At 43.6% G+C, this 9353-nt stretch overlaps 1 protein-coding gene across 2 annotated transcripts in view; it reads right to left on the minus strand.

The window, feature by feature from the left end:
- Positions 1-7907, minus strand: part of LOC311141717 (rho-related BTB domain-containing protein 2-like) — a 76853-nt gene extending 68946 nt beyond the window's left edge. The window contains exons 1-2 of one of the 2 annotated variants that reach the window (XM_084177144.1): positions 7770-7907; positions 6728-6850 (exon numbers count right to left, since the gene is read on the minus strand). The gene's annotated coding sequence lies outside the window, so the exon portion shown is untranslated. Of the gene's footprint in view, positions 1-6727; positions 6851-6934; positions 7289-7769 lie in introns of those variants that run through there. The other variant, XM_084177145.1, reaches the window with a different exon arrangement.
- Positions 7908-9353: the final 1446 nt, after the last annotated feature.

The raw sequence follows: 9353 nt of genomic DNA on the forward strand, positions 1-9353 counted from the left end.
CCTACAATACTATCTAGCATACTGGCACCTACAATACTATCTAGCATACTGGCACCTACAATACTATCTAGCATACTGGCACCTACAATACTATCTAGCATACTGGCACCTACAATACTATCTAGCATACTGGCACCTACAATACTATCTAGCATACTGGCACCTACAATACTATCTAGCATACTGGCATCTACAATACTATCTAGCATACTGGCACCTACAATACTATCTAGCATACTGGCACCTACAGGCATCAATGTCAAACACATTGAAAATTAGAACTTATGATTTTATGATTGTATTTATGATTTTATTAGGATCCCCATTAGCCGACGCCAATGGCGACAGCTAGTCTTCCTGGGGTCCGACACATAACAAAAAATACATTACAAACAAAAATACTTTACAATTTACATATATTTAAAACATTAACATAGACATTACAGACTTATAGCTATAAGCGCTATAACAGCTATAGAGAAAGTGGAGGAGGAATTTATAACAAATCACTCCTCAATTTCTGGTACTGTCTTTTCAATAATGTATTTTCAATTGTTTCTTTCTCTCTCTCTCTCTCTCTCTCTCTCTCTCTCTCTCTCTCTCTCTCTCTCTCTCTCACACACACACACAAACACCGCTGGCGACGGAGGTGCTAATGGTGTTTCTTAATTCTGATTTAATGAAACCCACAGCCACTGGAGGAGTGTGATGTGGGATGTTATTAAAGGACGGCAGGAAGCATTGAGATGCGAGGAGACACCAGAGAATACTGGAGAGTCTGAACACAACAGGCATGGCTAGTGTGTGTGTCTAACCAAAAAGGCATAGTATCATCTATACACACAAACACAAGCATGTACACACTTTGTGCACATAATGATTTAGGGCGCTTTCAATGTTTTGAACCCAAGTTGAACCACTCCTCCCAAAACCAATGTGCCTGTTCAATGTGTAAATCAATGTTTTTAAACTGTACCCAGTATGCAAAATGACATTGAAAATATGAATTTTAGACGTATTTTCCAGATGTTGACGTCAGGTACATTTGAGGTGCTAAATGAAAGGTGAAAATACGTCTTCACAGACGTTGAAAAGACATATATTTCAGTCATTGATTATATGGCCAAATTGAAACTGCACATACACTCTCAATAAAGTAAGCATTTTATCACAATAATCTTTCAAGCATGTTAATATATGAAAGAGGAGTTGAATACTTACTATTGCTGAAATCTGCCACAAGCACTTATGTTAAACATTTTTTTAAAGCTTTGAAACTGGCAATGATGATGTTGAAAGTAGTCCAAGAGACAGAATAAACCAACAGACCACTTCAACTACAATAACATTATCAGCAATGGTTACAGAATACATTTCTTCTGGCTATGACTGATATGTTGTACTTTATCTACGGTAGTTGAATGCACTGACTGTAAGTCGCTCTGGATAAGAGCATCTGCAGAATGACCAAAATGTAAACGTAAAAACAAACACTTGCAAAGCATGCTGGGTATTATTCGAATGAGCTCCGCCCCTAATTATTATTATTTATTTATTTTTAAATAAGGAACTCAGTTCGGTTTCAACTTACTCCTGAAAGTAGAACAAGGTGCAATTTGTAAATTGGGTTGCGCATCAGCAGTTTTCCTCTTGTCATTTCAGTCATTGTTGACCTTGGGGGGGTTCCCCAGTGCTGGAAGGGGGGCCTGAGTGAAATAGTTTGGGAAGCCCTACTCTACTGTACTATACTATGCTGTACTTTGCTGTCCAAACTTGTGAAGCATAGACATCTATGATTCATTCAGACCAAATCTACCAAAAGTCAGACCAAATCTAAACCAATTATAGACGTCTATGTTTGGGCTAAATCTAGGCCGGACCAGACATCTGTGGACATTGAAATCAAGGCCGGACTGCACCAAAAAAAGACGGCTGTTCCGGACCAAAAAAAGACGGCTGGTCCGGACAGGACCAAAAAAGACGGCTGGTCCGGACAGGACCAAAAAAAGACGTCACCATCGGTAAATGCTTAGTGGGTAGTGCTTTGTGTTTTATGTTGTAAATGTTAGAAACTTTGTGTGCTGCTTCTTTGGCCAGGTCTCTCTTGCAAAATCTAAATGTAATCTCAATGAGATTAACCTGGTAAAAAAAAGGTTAAATTAAAATAAATAAAACAAACACACACACACACACAGACAGACACACACAATCATGTACTAACGCACAAACACACACTTATGCAACATGCACACATGAACACAGACACATAAACATTACCACACAGCAGTGATATATTGTGACAACACACTCTCTCACGCACGCACACACACACACACACACACACACACGCACACATATGACTGAAGTGCTATATCACCCATGAGGAACAGCAGCAGACGCTACAGAGCGGCACCCCCAGATAAAATCCCTGACATAGACACAGTCACATCCTGTATAGATATAGGATCTTCATTTGAGCCAGTTTGCTACAGCAGAAAAATTATCCCGCAAGAAGAGGAAATGCAAATTATTATATGGATTATAATGAATTAACATTTTTGTAGGGGTTGATACATTTTTCGTAAGGGAAAATCAAGTCTGAAATTTCAAAGTGGAAATTACTAACTTCAGAAGCCTTTTAAAACCTCAAATACACTGCACGTTTTGAATTTCCTGCATCCTGCGACAGGGTAATAAAATTAAGACCCTACATTTCAATTTGCAGTTTCATAATGCTATTCTACACATTTTGTCATGAGGATGAGAGAACATTTTACAGTTTTAAAGCTAATTTCCTGTTATTCTACACATTCTGTCATGCGGCTGAGAGAAAATGTTGCAGTTTTAAAGCTAATGTCCTGCAATTCTACACATTTTAACATTGCTTATGACGTGTTCATATGCTATCTGGGGGGCCCCATCTGGGGGGGGCATGTGCCCTGCGTGCCCTTTCAGTAATCCGGCCCTGGTGAGAATGTTCGCTTGCAAGTTTGAATGAATGTGGGTATGAGAACATTTGTGAGAAAACTGTTTAAAAACTGTTCAAATCAGCGGTTATGTTTTAGAGACATCTCTAGGTGGTTGTTTCCAATACATTTGGAGATGGAATGTGAGCTGACCCAGAGCCTGACCCTGTCCTACCTCAGGCCTGGTGCTGTCATTTGACCCGGGCCCTGACCCTGTCCTCCCTCAGGCCTGGTACTGTCATTTGACCCGGGCCCTGACCCTGTCCTCCCTCAGGCCTGGTGCTGTCATTTGACCCGGGCCCTGAACCTGTCCTACCTCAGGCCTGGTGCTGTCATTTGACCCGGGCCCTGACCCTGTTCTACCTCAGACCTGGTGCTGTCATTTGACCCGGGCCCTGACCCTGTCCTCCCTCAGGCCTGGTGCTGTCATTTGACCCGGGCCCTGACCCTGTCCTACCTCAGGCCTGGTGCTGTCATTTGACCCGGGCCCTGACCCTGTCCTACCTCAGGCCTGGTGCTGTCATTTGAAGCCCTGTCCTTCTGAGAATATGCTCATGCTGTTTTTTCCACCACTTCTTAGGATCTGTGTTTACGCTGTGAGATCATTACAAAATGCAGAGGGAGAGCTTCAAATAATGTAATTAGGAACTGGACGAGTTTAGAAAGAGTGCCTTTGAGTTGCCAAAAATGACGATGCAATAATGCTACAACCCAGTGTGGGAAGCCAAAATCCCCATAGAAGAAACAAGGCACACTTTGCTGTGCTGAACCTTTGGTTTACAAGCTCGGAGCTCTTACCCTAAAGTGTGTCAGTATGGGGGGTTGTGCAACAGGCACGCTTATCTGTACCGTCACCCTGGACCAGGGACCCAAACAGGACACCCAATCAGGCCCTGTCCCCAGCCCAGCCTTGGGCTCTCAGAGTGGGGGAGAGGGCAGAGGGAGAGGACAGAGGGCACTATACACAGACGGCTTGTAAATGTTTCTGTGTTCTTGTGTGCATATGTAATCACCTTAAATGTAAGCTTTCATGCATGGACGTACAGTATGTGAATGTGATAGGAGTGTGAGTGTACATGTAAGTATAGAAATGTATAAAATAACGTTTTTTTTTTACTATAATAAAATATGAATATCAAAAAAATATGAATGTCTTTGAACGGCAGTGTTTTTTAGATCTGGTATTACATAAGTATGTGTAATAGCAGCTACAGGAGCCTCAGACCTATGAGACACACAGAGTAACTGAGTGCACTGACTAATGACATTACTCAACTGAGAGGAATTACTTTTTATCGGGCAAATCCTAACTTTAACTGATGTCTTTTTATGCATTGATATCAATGGGAGACTAAGTGAACATTTTACTTAAAGTGGAAGTTAGGATTCTCCTGAAGAGCAGAGGAAGTGAGGGAGCACTAGAAAGCTAGTGAACCCAACCTACTACTATAAAATATATGGCAAGTAGATTACTCTAGTAGCCTTTCTTACTCTCTGCCTGTCTGCTTGTCTGTCTGTCTCTGTCTGCCTGTCTATCTGTCTGCCTGTCTGTCTGCCTGTACGTCTTTCTGTCTCTGTCTGGCTGTCTGCCTGTCTATCTGTTTGCCTGTCTATCTGCCTGTCTGTCTATCTGCTTGTCTGTCTGTCTCTGTCTGCCTGTCTATCTATCTGCCTGTCTATCTATCTGTCTGCCTGTCTGTCTATCTGCTTGTCTGTCTCTGTCTGCCTGTCTATCTGTCTGCTTGTCTGTCTGTCTGTCTGCTTGTCTGTCTGTCTCTGTCTGCCTGTCTATCTGTCTGCCTGTCTATCTGTCTGCCTGTCTGCTTGTCTGTCTGCCTGTATGTCTTTCTGTCTCTGTCTGCCAGTCTATCTGTCTCTGTTATGCCCAGGTTGGATTGTTTATGTTTTCACAAGGTGTTGTAACTGACTTAGTACCTGACTCCCAACTCTGTACTGGCAAAACAAAGGCTTTGTGATATCTAGCCCTCTTGTCTGTGTCAGGCTGTGTTCCTCTCTAATCTCTGCTGTTCTCCTGGCTGTGTTCCCCCAGCAGCCCAAACCCTAACCCCCATGCGTCCCTCTTCCTCAGGGTCTGTGCTCCTACTTTCCTCTCCGGGGAGGCCCACTGTCCCATCCCCAGCTCTCCTACAAACACACACACATTCATGCGCACGCGGACACACATTCTTTGCACACGGACACCCTGCTTAAAAAACAACCACAGTGGCAGCCAAAAAAGAGAAAGGAAGGAAGGAAAGAAAGAAAGAACAGTAAAACTGTATGACTGCCATCACTCTCACTATCTCCTGCTGCTTTCCCCCCTCCCTCCCTCCCTCCCTCCCTCCCTCCCTCCCTCCCATACTCCCATACTCCCCCCTCCCTCTCTCCCTCTCTCTTTAACAGCATTACTTCAGCAGAGAGACAAACATCATGTGGTTTAGAGAGAATAACTAACTTTTGTTTAGTGTATCTCGGTGAGTATCTGTGTGAGTATCTGTGTGAGTATCTCTGTGAGTATCTCTGTGAGTGTTTATGACTGCCAAGGCGCCAAGGGGTGTGTGTGTGAGAGAGTTTGCACACGTGCAGTCATTGTGTATGTGTGTGTGTTCCTTTGTCTTGCAATGTATCTTACGGAGACTGCATCAGACTGTTATGAGACGTCACATGGTTTCAGCAGCTCTCATGTCCCTTGGTAGAGAGTGGAATGCACACACAGCCCTCCCCACGGCCTCCCACCCCATGCGTTCGTCGGGGTATGCAGAGTTGAACAGTGGTGGGGGTCGGAGGGTGTGTGTGTGTGTGTGATATTGCTCAACACACAAAGACACAGCGTCTTATATGGCTCCCAGCCGTGCAGAGCTGGCCTGCTAACCCTTCATCCAGCAGCCTGGAATGTTTGGTGTTCAACCCCAGTGGAAAGCCCCAGTTGCCAATACACACTCCCAACCCCCTCAGGAGAATAACATATTTCACAGAGCCGGACAGGCCTCACCCAAGGAAGAATGGCTCAAATTCTACAGCTGGTACAAAAACAGAGCAGAGGAACTGATGTCTACTCTGTATCTGACCATCCACATCTCAGAAAGTGGAAAAATCAGAGAGAGAGAGAGAGAGCGAGAGAGAGGGAGAGAGAGAGAGAGAGAGAGAGAGAGAGAGAGAGAGAGAGAGAGAGAGAGAGAGAGAGAGAGAGAGAAGAGAGAGAGAGAGATGGGGCAATGTACACATATGTTTCCCATGCCAATAAAGCCCTTTGAATTGAATTGAGAGAGAAAAAGAGAGAGATGGGGGAATTATGTGGATTGTTGGTCAAGTTAATAAAGATATGGAGGGTGGTGTCATTTCAGAGGCAAAACGCTTGAACTTTTATAGGCTACAGTGGGTGTCTATAGAGAGAGGGATGGGAATGAACAGTTCCTGCTGTCATTCTAATAATGTAACTTCTCAGGAGACACATTGTTGTAGTGCATTTCCCTTTGTCATGGTCGACAGCAGGTGCTATGAAAGAAAGTAAGCTATTTTATTGAGATAATCATAGGCTAGACAAACCCATGTTAAATACTCTATATATATTTTTAACATATCTTAAAAATAGGATTTCAGTTACCTATAGGTTGTTGAAAAGTTAGGCCTAATATACTGGTTTAACCGAGCTACCATCGCAGCAAATTAGCTTTAAAAATGCTAAATTCTCTCAGTGTCATTGCAAAATGTGTAGAATAGCATGAGATTAGCCCGATTATGGCAGTCAACTAAGAATTTACCTTCAATGGTCACTCGCCTCTGGAATCTTTTCGGTGTTCTGCGGAGTCCACTTCACACTCTCTCCACTTTTCCCTTTCTTTCAGTTATTTTCACAGCGCTCGTCTATTTCTCTTCCCATTTAGCTGCAAGACACAATAAAAATGTTCAGGACATGCCTGCATGCTACTGATACAAAGATGTGTGAACAATGTGCACTTAATATTTACTGGCACATTTCTTTCTTAGTGAGACTTGACGCCTGTCTTCCGATGCCTTTTGGACCCGTTTCTTAGTGAGACTTGACGCCTGTCTTCCGATGCCTTTTGGACCCGTTTCTTAGTGAGACTTGACGCCTGTCTTCCGATGCCTTTTGGACCCGTTTCTTAGTGAGACTTGACGCCTGTCTTCCGATGCCTTTTGGACCCGTTTTGTTGTCACCAGTCTGCTCTAAAATACTCCCGACTGTACAGACGCCAGAAGGAATGTAATTATGCAGCCTATTGCATATTGCAAAAGCTGCAGACAATCTTGTTTAGGGGACTGGGTGTTCACTGGTGCTGATGCGAGTTTGTCCACGTCCTTTGTTGTTTCTGTCACACCTAAACGGGGCCATTGGAGGAGAAGCATGTGCCCGACTTTCTTTGTCTATTTCCTTCTATTGCCTTTACCAAGAATATATATATATATATATATATATATATATATATATATATATATATATATATATATATATATATATATATATATATTACAATTCTTGATATTTCTTATTAGCCTATTATCTAAGCAGTGACTAGTTGTCTATAAATTCATCCAAATCTAACTATAGCCGAAACCTAGTCTACGCAAATGTGATCGCAAGCATAAGACAAAAGGAAACGTGGTATTCACAACGTGCAATGCTTTTATATAAACTATAGACTACCTGTTTTTCTTTGTCAGTAAGGACATTTTGAGACAAAAAAGTTAATCTCAAATCCTTTGTTTCACCGTAACCCTGCTCCAATCCCACCCCTTCAACGCGTGTAGTGCATGTGGTGCGAGACCGCCCCATAGCCTCACCAAATTCGCCCGAAGTTCACCCCTCGACTCGAGTCTCTGTGGTGTCGCTGTCTGTCTCTCGCTCTCAGTTGTCACATACGGTGGAGGAGCCCAGTTGCGCTTTAATCCAGTCCAGCCAGCGACAAAACGCCAGTGCCTATCAACGAGAGCAGTGACGACAGCCTAGCGCCAATCACTCACCCGCCGCCTCCGCCACACCCATCCATTCATAAACTTAATGGATGCCCTCACTGGCACATAGCGCGGAGGAGAGGGAGAGGATGTTAGTAATACGGTCATATCCTGTTGTATTTTTAAGAGAGAGGTGAATTAAACCTGAAATAAATGCTCAAGCCATATAGCCTACCGACTATACCTACCGCAGGACTTGACATATTTGTATAGTGACTATACTACAGCCTATCAATCAAATTCACACAATCTCTGTCTTTACCTCACCTGGCCTAGTCCATACTGAGTATTATTCATCTCTGGTCTTGCTCAGCCCATTGCTCAGGACACATTTACATTTACAGTCATTTAGCAGACGCTCTTATCCAGAGCGACTTACAGTTAGTGAATAATTGTTTTAAATTTTTATTTTTTATACTGGCCCCCCGTGGGAATCGAACCCACAACCCTGGCGTTGCAAACGCCATGCTCTATCAACTGAGCTACATCCCTGCCGGCCATTTCCTCCCCTACCCTGGACGACGCTGGGCCAATTGTGCGCCGCCCATGAGTCTCCCGGTCGCGGCCGGCTGCGACAGAGCCTGGATTCGAACCAGGATCTCTAGTGGCACAGTTAGCACTGCGATGCAGTGCCTTAGACCACTGCGACACATTTGACTATGGCTAATCACACTTCTAGTGATAATGAACAACACCTCCGGTGTGTGTGTGTGTGAGTGTGTGTGTGTGTGCATCTCTGTGTAGTCATCTCTGTGTAGTCTTTGTGTGTGCTTGTTTATTTCAAACCAATGCAAAGCCCCCTGTTGTTATGGTTACACTTAGATATGACACTCATTGGTTGGAAATGTTAAGGTAAAAATACCTTCAGGTTTTGAATAGAATGGTGACAGACAGCCACAGGGACCTGTCTACAGGTGCTGTGCAGAGGAGCTGATATAGGTCCATGTAGTCAACTTTGTTGCACATGGTCTGTTGTGCATCAGGTGTGTCTGCTAGACAGTTTAGGGATGTATCCACTAGAGCACACCATAGCAAAACGTTTTTCAACTGAAAAACAAGAACAGGAGTTTCTTATTGGATAAATGCAGGCAGGTCCCTCTCTGTTTTGGTGTGTTTGCTTGCGTTTGGTTCCTAGTGATTACACCCCAGGCGGACCTGTACCTCTATTCAGTGTTGGACAACTAGGATGCACACACTCTTGGACTTTCCCAGACACATCCTGTGTCTAGAAGCTAATTAGGAGTGCCATCGGAGGTAAACACACTCTCTCTTAGGTTTTAGTGACACTTGACTTGAAGTAACTTTAATAACGTTGTAATATCACAGTAAAACAAATGTCGTGAAATGTAATGACAGCCAATGACAGGCCATCATTTGAATATTGAACCGATATCAATTTGTGCTATGACAGCT

Source organism: Coregonus lavaretus, assembly GCF_964263955.1.
Source record: "Coregonus lavaretus genome assembly, chromosome: 14".
NCBI classification, from domain to species: Eukaryota; Metazoa; Chordata; class Actinopteri; order Salmoniformes; family Salmonidae; genus Coregonus; species Coregonus lavaretus.